Source organism: Chenopodium album, chromosome 15 (genome assembly GCF_948465745.1).
Source record: "Chenopodium album chromosome 15, dcCheAlbu1.1, whole genome shotgun sequence".
NCBI lineage: Eukaryota > Viridiplantae > Streptophyta > Magnoliopsida > Caryophyllales > Amaranthaceae > Chenopodium > Chenopodium album.
The window spans coordinates 27404071-27418965 of NC_137848.1; the positions used below are offsets into that span (position 1 = coordinate 27404071).

The 14895-nt window shown below is 34.2% G+C and overlaps 1 pseudogene; it reads left to right on the plus strand.

Annotated features, from left to right (window-relative positions):
- The first annotated feature begins 548 nt into the window (after window positions 1-548).
- Window positions 549-4624, plus strand: LOC145581018 (photosystem II D2 protein-like; annotated as a pseudogene).
- The last annotated feature ends 10271 nt before the right edge of the window (window positions 4625-14895 follow it).

Below are 14895 nucleotides of genomic sequence, written 5' to 3' on the forward strand. Positions count from 1 at the left end.
GGTGTTTATGCTAAGACTCCTTTAACAAAGTTCTACCGTATGAATGCGGCTAATGAGAATGGTCTAGGCTACTTATATGGAGAATTTCCAGAAAACTATAAGTGGGATGCTTTAGCAAAATCATAGTCTAAGCGACAAAATAAAAAACTGATGATTGGGCTATTAGCTTTTGTGGCTCCTCCTGAAGGTGAACGCTTTTACCTTCGGCTGCTGTTATCAAATGTCAAAAGTCCAAAATCATTTACAGACCTATGTACAGTTGAAGGTTATGTGTGTGCGACTTTCAAGGAAGCATGTCTTAGAGCTCGCAATTTGGAAGAGGATGATGCTGCAAGCATTTTTTAGCTGAAGCAACTGAAATTCAGCTCCTTGTAGCTTTGCGCCGTCTATTTGCAACTGTCCTTATATTTTGCCAACCAAGTAACCCTGAAGAACTATGGTGCAAATATTATTCTACATTTTCAGAAGATTTTGCACAAAAATACTCTGGTGCACAAAATAAAATTAAAAGACTAACCGTCAGATCAGTAGAGTAACATCTAGAAGCCATGGGGACATCATTATCTGGGTGTGGTTTGGCTGTTTTAATGGATGACAATGATAGCCAAATTGATAGAACAAAAGATATTCAAGATTCATTAGATGCTTCGATTCCTCATGGTTGTATAGACAGCCGTGGCCTACTAAATTCAGCACAAAAGGAAATTTTTACATGTAATATGCAACATATAGTGGAAGGAAAACCAGGGGCATGTTTTGTAGATGGTCTTGGTGGAACTGGAAAAACGTTCTTATATAATGCGCTGTATGCTGAGAATCGTCTGATGAATAAGATTGTTTTACCAACGGCTACATCTGAAATAGCTAAAGAAAATATTCCGTCTGGTAGAACAGCACACTCAAGATTCAAGATTCCAACGGACAGTGATACTTCATTAGCCTGCAGTGTTTCTAAGCAAAGTAGCTTGGTAGCATTAATCAAAGAAACAACTCTTATAATATGGGATGAAGCATCAATGGAAAACAAGCAAAATCTAGAGTCTCTAGACCTTCTATTACAGGACATATGCGATAGTGATTTAATATTTGGTGGAAAGGTAATTGTCTTCGGTTGAGATTTTCGACAAGTGTTGCCTTTTGTTCTTAATAAGACTCAAAGAGAAGCTGTTGAAGCAAGTGTAGTGAGTTCTTATATATGGCAGCATTTGAGAAGGTTCAGGTTAACTGAAAATCTAAGAGCTAAGGAAGATCCTTCATTCTGTCAGTTTCTGCTTGCACTAGGAAACAGTGAATTGCTAACCATGGAAAATGATTTTGTTAAGTTACCTCCACATATAATGCAGACTTTCCAACCTAATGATGATTCTATAGATGGATTACTTGAATCTTCTTTTCCGAAACTTAGTTCAGGAACTCTAGATCCTCAAATCTTTTCTAGAAGGGTTGTTCTGACACCTATAAACGATTATGTTTATAATATAAATTCTTTCATGATTGAGAGATTCCCAGGACAAGTTATAACTTATACAAGCTATGACAGTGTTCTAGATGATAGTGGCAGCGTATGTCCTACATAATTCCTCAATAAACTATGTCCAGGAGGAATGAGTCCTCACAATCTTGTGCTAAAGAAAACTGCCCAATAATATTACTCAGAAACCTCCTGCCCTCTTTTGGTTTATGCAATGGAACACGCCTTATATGTAAAAGGTTTTTCCCTAATTTAATTGAGTGCGTGATTTCTGTCGGGCTGTATTAAGGGGAGCATGTATTTATACCCAGAATTAACTCAGGCCATCAAATTTTCAGAAATATCCTTTCCAATTTCAAAGGAGCCAATTTCCTATCAAGCTAAGCTTTGCAATGACCATTAATAAGTCACAAGGACAAACTTTAGATCAAGTGTTAATCTATCTCCCTCGTTCATGTTTTTCACGTGCACGATCTGCTGGTAAAGTGAAAGTTAAATTAGTAGCTCTTAATTTACAGCATTCAAAGAACTTTGGTTAAAATGATGTATCTTATGCTGTCCTAAATTAAAGTTAGCAGGAGTAATCTAGGTGACTATACATTGACCAAGAATACTAAATTTATTTTTCATTGTGAAAGACTTACCTTTACACTAATTATCAAGTTAACAGTGCAAAGGAGTTTAAATTAATAGCCTATCATTTTTACATTACAGGAAGAAGCTTTTCAAGTGAAAGTTGGACCAACAACTTACTGATAAGCCAGCCTTTAAAAGCTATGTGCCTAAAGATGGACATACTAAGGTGATTTACAAAGGCTTTTACACATATATGATACAATTTGAAAGTGTTCTTAAATTAATACTTGGTTTTATTTACATTGCAGGAAGCATGTGCTCACGAAAAAAGAAGATATTTGTTGAACTTTAAGATGTTAGGATGCCAAACCACTCTACATTTTGGAGCAAAAACTTATTGTTCTACTAGGTTTTTAAGACCTATGTGCTTACAAATCAGGTCACTAAGGTGAATTGCATAAAATTTGTTTTGAAGAATGAAATATAAGTTAATATTAAAAGCTATTCAATATTTTGAATTTTATTTGCATTTTTTTAGCAAAAGGCTGTATATATATATATATATATATATATATATATATATATATATATATATATATATATATATATATATATATATGGCCTATTGAATCATGAATATACCCGCTATTCTGATATACAAATTTGATAGAGATTAAATTGGAATAGTTGACCTTTTTTTTCATTAAACTCGACTTAAATTTGTCGACATTTCCGATTAAATCTTTGTATTCCTAGTTATTCCATAGGAATAAATTGGCGAGTCTCTTCCGCCTAGAAGGGAGAAAACTTAGTGGTTATTTCAAATCACAACTTAAAAATCCCATCTTCCAAATCTTGGTTTTCTTTGATTCCAAAACGGAATGCATTTCGATCTTATCTATCAAATAAGATTGCGATGATAGTGTGGTTTCCTATACCAACTATTTCTACATCCATGCATCCCATATTTTTGTTCTGACAATGGGATAGAGAATGCATGCGTGAAAGAAGTTATCATTTTAAGTTTCCTAGTAGTTTATTATTTATTGAATATCGTATGGAATTAAAATTCAGTAAAAAATAGAAAATTCTCTGTATCTTTCTTCGATCTGTTAAAGTGAAACGATATATTCTGACATTTCCGATTGATCAGAAGGAGAAAAATAATTATAAATAGACAAAAACTAAACATACATTTATTCGAGAATAATCTCGAAAGGTATTTATTTCTTTTGCTCCGTTTTATGAACAAGATGCAACAATAAGCTTAATTGAATTCGTTGATAGAAAGAAAAGAAAAGGGCGATTTGAAGATCAGTCGGTAACGAGCGAGTAGATTGGTTGTTCCTTGACGAGCTCTTTCAAAAGATTAATAGTTGAGTCTAATAAGTTCAAATTAAGGAATAATTGAATTTCGGGATTTATTTTAATTATAATTTTTTTTCGAAACCTTATAGCTAAGGGTTATTTTTATACGAGAAATCAAACCATCCATAAATTAAATGATCGAATTCTCGGACTCCAAAAAATGCTATGGGGTGCTCGGAAATGGTTGAAGTAGTTGAATAGGAGGATCACTATGACTATAGCCGTTGATAAATTTACTAAAGACGAAAAAGATTTATTTGATTGTATGGATGACTGGTTACGGAGGGACCGTTTTGTTTTGTAGGTTGCTCTGGGCTATTGCTCTTTCCTTGTGCTTATTTTGCCTTAGGAGGTTGGTTTACAGGTACAACCTTTGTAACTTCATTATATACACATGGATTGGCCAGTTTTTATTTAGAAGGTTGCAATTTCTTAACCGTAGCAGTTTCTACTCCTGCTAATAGTTTAGCACACTCTTTATTATTATTGTGGGGTCCTAAAGCACAAGGAGACTTTACTCGTTGGTGTCAATTAGGCGGCCTGTGGACTTTTGTTGCTCTTCATGGTGCTTTCACACTAATAGGTTTTATGTTACGTGAATTCGAGCTTGTTCGATCCGTTCAATTGCGCCCTTATAATGCAATCGCATTCTCTAGTCCAATTGCTGTTTTTGTTTCTATATTCCTAATTTATCCACTAGGTCAGTCTGGTTGGTTCTTTGCACCTAGTTTTGGTGTAGCATCTATATTTCGATTCATTCTCTTTTTTCAAGGGTTTCATAATTGGACACTGAATCCATTTCATATGATGGGAGTTGCTGGTGTATTGGGTGCCGCTCTACTATGCGCTATTCATGGCGCTACCGTAGACAGTACTTTATTTGAAGACAGTGATGGGGCAAATACATCCCGGGCTTTTAACCCAACCCAAGCCAAAGAAACTTATTCAATGGTCATGGCTAACTGCTTTTGGTCCCAAATTTTTGGGGTTGCTTTTTCCATTATACATTGGTTACATTTCTTTATGTTATTTGTACCAGTAACCGGTTTATGGATGAGTGCTCTTGGAGTAGTCGGTCTGGCTTTGAACTTACATGCCTATGACTTCATTTCCCAGGAAATTCGTGCAGCAGAAAATCCTGAATTTTAAACTTTCTACACCAAAAATATTCTCTTAAACGAAGGTATTCGTGCTTGGATGGTGGCTTAAGATCAGCCTCATGAAAACCTTATATTCCCTAAGGAGGTTCTACCCCGTGGAAACGCTCTTTAATGGAACTTTAACTATAGCTGGACGTGACCAAGAAACCACCGATTTCGCTTGGTGGGCCAGGAATGCTCGACTTATCAATTTATCTGGTAAACTACTTGGAGCTCATGTAGCCCATGCCGGATTAATGGTATTCTTGGCCGGAGCAATGAACCTGTTTGAAGTGGCTCATTTCATACCAGAGAAGCCGATGTATGAATAAGGATTAATTTTACTTCCCCACCTAGCTACTCTAGGTTGGGGGGTATGCCCCGGCGGGGAAGTTATAGACACTTTTCTATACTTTGTATTAGGAGTCCTTCACTTAATTTTGTCGGCCATATTGGGCTTTAGGGGAATTTATCATGCACTTGGCCATGAAACTCTTGAAGAATCTTTTCCATTCTTCGGTTATGTGTGGAAAGATAGAAATAAAATGACCATAATTTTGCGCATTCACTTAATCTTGTTAGGTATAGGCGCGTTTCTTCTAGTGTTCAAGGCTCTTTATTTTGGGGGCGTATATGATACATGGGCTCCAAGCGGCGGAGATGTAAGAAAAATTACCAACATCACCCTTAGTCTGAGTATTATCTTTGGTTATTTACTAAAATCGCCTTTTGGAGGAGAAGGGTGGATTGTTAGTGTGGACGATTTAGAAGATATAATCGAGGGGCATGTACGGATAGGTTTCATTTGTATACTTGGTGGAATCTGGCATATCTTAACTAAACCTTTTGCATTGGCTCGCCGCGCACTTGTCTGGTCTGGAGAGGCTTATTTGTTTTATAGTTTGGGTGCATTATCTGTCTTTGGTTTCATTGCTTGTTGCTTTGGCTGGTTCAATAATATTGCTTATCCTAGTGAGTTTTACTGACCTACAGGACCAGAAGCTTCTCAAGCTCAAGCATTTACTTTTTTAGTTAGAGACCAACGTCTTGGGGCTAACATGGGATCCGCTCAAGGACCTACTGGTTTAGGTAAGTATCTAATGTGTTCTCCGACTGGAGAAGTTATTTTTGGGGGAGAAACTATGCGGTTTTAGGATTTGTGCGCTCCCCTGTTAGAACCCTTAAGAGGTCCAAATGGTTTGGACTTGAGTCGACTGAAAAAAAGACATACAACCTTGGCAAGAACACCATTCCACAGAATATATGACTCATGCTCCTTTAGGTTCCTTAAATTTTATGGGTGGGGTGGCTACTAAGATCAATGCAGTCAATTATATCTCTCCTAGAAGTTGGTTAGCTACTTCTCATTTTGTTTTAGGCTTTTTCTTATTCGTAGGTCATTTGTGGCATGCGGAAAGGGCTCGTGCAGCTGCAGGAGGAATTGATCGTGATTTTGAACCTGTTCTTTTGATTACTCCCCTTAATTGAGACAAGAAGTTCAACGTTTTAAGGTATAAATCAATTGGCTTCCATCATACATATTACATATGGGGATCAGGTCATACGTAAAAAGTATTCCTTTTTTCTTGTTTTTTTTCAACTCATTTCGATGTAATTTAATTTCTTTTTTTTTTCTGGCTCGGCTATCTCACCTAGCCGAGCCATTCTCTTTTTTTTTAACAGACCAAGAAAAACTAATAAAAGAAGGAAACAGTTCTATCGAACGAACAAAAGGAGAGAGAGGGAGAACCCTCGATAGTTCTGAACAAAGAACTATGTCAGTTTTGAAGACCGGAGCTATTAACCACTCAGCCATCTCTCCAACATAAGTTAATTTCTATTTTATTCTTATTCCCCCGAATAGAACATGGTTCTATGAGCTGATACCATCCAAAATTGTCGAAAAATTTTAGGTGTAAGTAGATAGGGTGATCCATTTATCTGTATATTATATATAAACGATCTATCATACCCATTTAAGTATTTAATTATTAATTAATAATTTCCCAGCAGTTCCATCTTTGAATAAAGCGGTAATAAGTGATATTATATAGTTACAATGAATTCTATGGTAATAGTCTAAAATCCCTCTATATATATATTTATGTGTGTGTGTGTGTGTGTGTGTGTACATATATATGTATATATATATCATATACTATTCATATAAGATTTAAAGTTGTTTTGATTATGACAGTGTATAAAAGCCATTCCTCTAATAATAGGAGGATTGTACCACAATAATTTACTAAATTGTGGCTATCATAAATTGAGATATATTACATAAAGAAAACTATTATTATTTTATTATTTATAAAGGGAGTTAACTCTTTCAATCTTTTAAAACTTATTAAAAAGTACAATGAGCAGCTCAATTTCTTTCCAGAAGTATGGTCTGAACCGTGTAAACAGTAATAAGGATGGGAAAATTCTCATGTAGCTATTCTGAACATTGTTACCAACAGTAAGCACATTTCCTGTACTCTATTTTTTATTCTTATATTCTGTTCTAAATAATATAAAAGCAATTTCTGCTTAGCCTTTCGATTTTTTCACACAACAAAGCAAGCTTAGCAATAACTCAATCAACCATGGAAGGTATACTTATATCCTTTACAATATTGCTTACATTATCCTTTAATTTACTTACTGTTAACTTTATTCCCATAAGAAATTTCTTGTGAATTGCTTGATTAGTTAAAATTAAATGTTAGGTGATATAAATTGTGCATTATCATGTAAAGCTGCTACTAAACAAAATAAAATGGAAACATTTGTATGAGCAGATCATAAATACAAAACAGCAAGACAAAAGCCAGAATATGTGTACTTAAATCAATTAAATGCAGTAAGCAAGGCTTATATAATAAGGGTGGTTTACTATCTTCCAAAAAAGCAGCCAGATTTTAGACTTTACTTCTGAAGGATGAAAAGGTACACATTTATTACTTTATATATGTCTGTTATGCTAGATCTGTTATAATTATGATGCAATTGAAAGAATACACTATAAAAAGGTTTCTCATGCTAAGAATCTCTATATTTAAGATCTTGTTTGGTTGCAACTTAACTCGTGGCAAGGAATATGGTAGGCTGTACAATATAGTACCAGATAATATATAGCAGCTTGACTCTGATTATATTAAATTAGCTATTGCTATAGTATAATTTAAATTATAATATAATTATGCTTATACTATAATCATACTCAGATTAAGATCCAGTTACCTGAATTATATTATAAGTTACCTAAATTATACTATAAGTTACATTATAATGCAGCTCCATTTCTGTCTAAATGATTATGATTCAAATGAAATATAAGCTATTTAGATTTATCTTACAATATTGCGAAATCTTTTGAATGAAATTCTTATTATTTTATAGTCAATTACATACGTGATAAAAGAACTTTGTTTTAGCAACAGTTATATTAGTCAGAGCATATGTTGTATGTGTGCAATTTAAATCATAAATCAATAATGGCTTATTCTCCCTACTTAATATCAAGGTATATACAGTTAGCAATTTTTATGCATAACTATTTATGGTGATTATTCTCATTGGACTTAATCTTTGTTATCTGCTTTATAGGGTAATAGGATGTGCGGTACTTTATTTGGCGATCAAATTGAAGCATTTGAAGAGGCATTACAGTATCTCAGAGAGTACGACAATTCTGATGCTCCAATTAAGTTCATTGACGAAAAATGGAGAATTGAACTTGATCAGTTTCCTTACCAAATGACTTTTGGTAGTAGAACTGTGATTCAGCCAGTTCATCCAGAGCTCGAACCAGTTCTACCTAACTATCAGCCAATAGCAAGCATACCTCGTGTAGTAGATCCTGATGAGAGATACGGTATAATGCTCTTACTTAACAGTTTCACATAAAAGTTAAATTGTAGAACCACTAACAAACTTTTCTTAATTCACAGATGTCGTAAGTGTAGTGTTATTTGTAGAAGAAGAGTCGAGGAAGGTTGAAGCCAGGGATGGAAAGCAAGAAAGCTTAGTGTGATAAAATGTCATCACTGACCAAAGGTTAATTTCCAAAGAACTAAATATCCAAATATACAAAACATTTTTTTTAATACACATTAAAAATTAAGATCGCTAAGAATATGCATTTCATGTAACAGCTACGATCAGCCACTCACCATCTCACTGTGGAATGACCTTACGGCACCCGGATACTTCGACAAGTTACCTAATTGGGCAGAAGCGTTCAAGGTTGTAGGATTCAGGGCTCTTAAACCATATACTCGCCGCGGTGAGACAGAAATTGCTATAATTTAGCTACTTGGGTTAATTGCTATCCTGTTTTAATTAGGTTTTTCGATTAATTCTTCTATGTCCACTCGAATAATATATGAACCTAAAGGAGTTCGAGCTCAAGTGCTGTCTAACTGGTAATCTCCTAAATCTAACTTAACAAAAACAATAACCTTTACAGTGTGCTGATCTTATCTATAATTAACATTGTGCGAGGGCTAACCTCTTCCACCAGAGGGTAGTAGATAAACAAGCTAGAGTATTAGATGTTAGGTATCCAAGAGAAAACAAAAAAATTGTATCAATTGGTGAACTGAAGTTGAAAAGGGTAAAAAATATTGCATTAAAGCCTGTCTTCAGAAGTTCAGAGCTAAATTATGATCAAGTATACAAACTCTGACTGATTTCCATAAATTATAATGTATGTGTAGCCAAGCAACACCTTGCAGGATGAAATTTTATGGATAGAAGTAACTATTCAAGATGCTGAATTAGAAAAGGTGAATGTATATACGAGCTGCTCAAACTGTTGGAAACGCACCAACCATCCATTGCAGAAACACTATTCTTGCTCTGCTTATTCGAAGAAAGAGTGCATCTGCACTGAGGGGTATAATACCAGTTCCCTTTTTTACCAACCCCTATTCATTAATATTTTACTTAACAATGCTTACTTCACATTTGTACCAGAACTACGTTTAAATTTGAAGTCAGCGACAACACAGGAACTATGGCGTTTACAACATTCAATGATGATATAGAAAGACTGTTCAGGAAAACTGCAGTTGAAATCTATGCCATAAAAGAATCGGTAAATTACATTTATGTTATACTTACCTTCTATTTTACTATACAGCTTATACATGCACTTTAACCTTACAAAAACTGCTAAAAAGCTCTAACTGTAGTAAATTATAATTACAGGTAAGAACATAGTTACACCTAAGATTAATCAAGTTAAGTTTAAAACTTGAATCTTCTCTACATAACTCATTGTGCAAGATCAACAAAGCAATTGACTTATAAGAAATCAGTAATTATATAGATTACAATTCGTTTTACATCAGTAATCTTTTTATACAAATCTTTGAGTTAATTCTAATGCTTGTTATTACAATAAATAAATTAAATGTAGGATGATCGCGACGCATTCAAGGCTATTCAAGACTTACTCAATAGCACACCATTCTATTTTAAAGTAGGACCTACTTGGTATTTGGGTTAGAACAATGTGCTAGAGTGGACTCTCAAAACTATTGAGCTTAAAGAAAATCTTGAGGCAAAAGAGTCTGTGCAAGTATTTGCTGGCAGCTGCAACCAAGGAAAAGAAGCAACCAAGAAAGATGCACAACACACAATTACATCAGGAAATTCTGAACTTATTCCTACCCCAAACTTGAAGAGAACTTCAATAGAGCATACACAAGAAGAGCCTTACACTGAGACACCTACATCACCTCAGCAAGGTGCTAAAACACTTAAGCGCAAAAAATCGTTAAGGAAAAGCCCTATGGAATTTGAACCTAAAGAAACCAAATCTCAGCTGCCACTCTCACAAGTTGGTGCAAAGAAGAAACTTTGCTTTGGGGGAATACCTCCGAAGAAGCACACTAGAGGTCAAAACCCCGGGATATCTCTAGGAAGAGATGATGTTGCTGATGTGCCCAATATTCTACAAACTGAACAGAAGCAAAACACACCTGTCATTGTGAACGCTGAAAAGTTGAACAAGTCATCCGTTAATCTGTCACCAAGGAAAATTAGCCCCTGAACTACAAATAAAGTATATAGTAAACTAATGAAGCTCTTAAGATCATTTACTTAAGGTGCACTACCTACACATCTTTTGAATATTATATCTTTTGCTAGACTGTAAGTATATGGGCAACTATAAGAGCTTTGCTTTTGTTGGGATAGCAGAACATCGTATTATGCAAAGAAAAATAGATAGTTGCCCAACTATTTTATATAAAGCTCCAGCATCAAGTAGTACTAAACTTTAATTTATCTCCATAGGTTTATGTATATAGAGGTTAAATGCTGTAGAGGGAAATCTTTTGAGGGGTTTCCCAGGAACAATAGCAATAGTTAATGTTCCTGGAAAACACCATACTAGGACTATATTCTGATGTGCTGCGAAATTAATGTGCAGATTAAAATATATCTTTAAAAATACAATATTTTATGTATATTGCTTTTCATGCAGATTATTACTGTGGCATTTTTTAAAAACTGCTTAAAGTTACCATAAGATACCAAACAAGATATAGGGAATATTAAGCCTACAAGAAATCACATTGATTAACTAACAGTGACATAAGCAAGACTATTCCAAAAAAACATTAATACATATAATACAAGTTAACTATACATTACAACCACAAATACACCACACTCATTTAAGCAGTGATAACACTAACAACACTTATAGGTTTAACGTGCCGAAAAAATGCAACAGATAGAATCAAACACACACACCTACACCTACTCCCAATAACAGCTTATTTAAATTTAGCATCCTAAGCAATATAGCCTAAACCATACATTACATCAAAGATGCCTAGATTCTAGCAGCTAGGCAGGTCCGAGTTATAATTCAAACATCATTGGATAGCCTTGACGATACACCACCAAGGCCCTAACACCATCAACTATACCTTGCTCTTCATAAAATACTTCAACACCATTCTTCAGTGAACAATCAACAATCATACTGCCTTCACGTACTAAATGCAATTCAACAAACCACTATTTGGTTTTATGGAGAAGTAACATAACATTGCAAGGTTCTGCATTGCAAAAGTGATTTCGAGCAAACAACACAGAAACAACCTGCATAAATCATAAAGATATAAGCCTTGAAGAACTATATGAAACACACATAAAAAAAACTTGAAACTATATCAATGAAATTATTTACAATGATTCCTTGATAAATACATTGACAGTTAAAAATTTACTTAAAAGATGGATGGGGGCATTCTTGCTGCATTAGATTCAAATGAGCATCAAGTTCAGAAATGCTCAATGGAAGTCTCCTTAGAATAAGCACAGTTCTTGTTATTAGTACATTTACCTCACCCTGCACATTAAAGATATTAGTATGAAAGACACCATTGTCCATGAAATACATTATTAGAGTATCCCCAACTACAATGTCATTATCGGACATAAATTCCTTCCACCCAACATCAATATACATGCCACTAATCATCTTTCTGATAGAAGTCTTTCTAATAACTAAATCCCATGAAAGTCCATCTTCCCCACGGAAAATCTTACAAGATCCACATCGGTGTGCTAGAATATGGTAAAAGCTAACAGGAATTTCCTGGTACAGAAAGTGAAATCAGCAATCAAACTAAACTAAAACTACGGGAAAAATTTAAAAACATGAACTTTGGAATAAATTTTAGCAAACCATACAACAACTTCATGATGTTCTTCATCAACTTTTAAGATCCAAAACATCACATACCATTATTGCTGTCAAGTCTTATACACCGTAGTACAAATCACACTTATATCAAATTACAGACATTCTATTATATAGTAGTTAGAATCCCTATAAAAATAAATAAATTGTACATTAGGCAACCAAATTAACTATAAAATGTAGCCATGTGAATCTAAATAAGTAAAAGCACCTTTGATGGACTGCAAATACTTCCAAGCTCTCTGAGCAATTCATCTATACAAAATTTGGAGCAGATCTCAACAACAGAGCATTTTTGCAGTTTGAAATGAAAACTCTCTGAGCAAGCTTATTAAAAGTGTACATATTTAAAAACAAATTTCACATGCATGCACTTTCTCATATAGACCACTGAATAATGAACTCATTCCATTTAAAACTTCCTAATACAGATTTGTTTGATATGGAATCACTAGATTGAAGAAAATGTAATCATTGCTCCTTTGATCTCTTTCTATTTTCATGAGTATATGTGGTGATAATAGTGCTAGGCATTCAATACTCTTGTCCAAAAGATGACTTTCCCTTTAAAAATCAAGCATTGTGTTTTATATTAGTAGTTGAATAGTTTCAAATCAATGTAATGATATTGTTACAACCATAAGAAGATAATTGGATGTAAAAAACTGAAACTGATCGATCTTTGAAGGAAAATAGTACTAACGTAGTTATGTCTAATGGTTGTTAATTAAGGAAAAGCCATTGAATAGTCCAATTGTTGTTAATTAAGGAAAAGCCATTGAATAGTCCAAACAAAACAGCTACGAAATGACAAAAGTACTTTTTAGAGTACTATACATTAATATTATTGAAACCATTACATTATAGAAGATCTTTAATCTTCATTTATTATTAGTGATGTCCACACCCAAGTTTAACAATAATCCATCACTTAATTAAAGATTAAGGAAACACTTTTTCTAGCACAATTGGATCATTGCTTTGTAGAAATACAACCCCAACTTTCCCATATTCTAAGTGACTATCTGAAAACACTTGTGAAACTCCACTCATTATTCTACTGTAAGTTTTTCCATTGACTTTGGATCAGATCTCAACAACAGCATCCCATGTTTTGCCACCATATTGCACCTGAATTTCTGTCTGCGTGTTAACATGAGCAAAGACCTGATTACCAAAGGTCACTGGAATTTCCTGCACATATATAATTTAGAATGAACTCAATACAATATGACTGCAGTGTTAAATATGTTATATTCATAGCTTAAGTAAAGTGGATAGGCTACAAACCAAAGAATCTTTTCCAAAACATGCTGGTGTAATCACCCAAGGAAACCATAGCTTCTTCCCGATTCCTAAATACTCACGAAAATCAACGTCAGACGCACCAATTCCACCACTTGACATAGAACTCTGCAAAGTTTTAATAGAACTGAACCTTTCTACCATTGGGGATGAAAATATCCTTACATAAATGGTCATGTTCCCACCATAATAGATTATAAGAACTTCACCTTCACGGATTTGATTGTCGTTCACAAAAGCATCCCACCTGAAATCTAAGGACATGTACTCCCTGGTTTGCTTTGTGACTTTGAGCAATTGAACATTCCATACCCGACTATTGTTCCCACGGACGACTTCCACTAAACTTAATACACTGGCTAACATAGAAGTCCAGTTGTCCGATAGCTCCTACAAAATACATTAAAAACATCAGGTTCAAATCTGAAAATGAAAACAAACACACCTAACAGAAAGAAATCATCCTAAACAAATAAGCAAAGACACGCATTGTGTAGGATCTCCGGAAATCCCTTGCATACCACTCCTTTTTGGCATTCATCTTGGAAAAACACCAAATGACCCGACAAATTCCTATACAGACTCATAGTTCCTGTAATCAATACATTAAATCATAAACATGGTGCATACATGTATGTCAAGCAAAGTAAATCTGTAATTCAAGACTTTAGACACACAAAATCTAACCACTTACAACCAAATTCAATCTCAATCAATTGCTATTAAAATTTTGTACATGTACACTACTGTACCAGCAATAATTGTATGGAATGAAAATAGAGCAGCACATTGTGTAAGCATTTCCCGAAAGAAACAATAACAACTAAGGAACACATTAAGATACCTTGTCAGAAAACTTTCCTTTAGTTACTTCCACAATACAAACTGTATAGCAAACTGTTGCAGAGCTATACATAATTTTGCTTATACAGTAAATCCGTGAATGAATTGTCTATAGAGGGAATATGAGTGACAGTATCTCCAATTAAAGTTTGCATTGATGAATATTGACCACATTTAAAACAACCTATTAACAATATATTAATCACAGATATGAGTGATCAAATGTTCACATTGATTATAATTTATATGCATTGAAACTAGCTGACTGATAACTTAACAACACATGTAACATATATCATATATAAGGTTGCAATGTAAATGCAAGTGCTGAGTGGAATTAAGGGCCATGAACAATCTAAGCAGCTTGATAATTAGGAAATGTCTTTGAAAATTTGTTTGCTTATAAGTCAACACAGAATATTTGATCCCTCATTTAGAATTTGTTAACATTCGAAAATCTCAAAATTTATATGCTCAGTTAT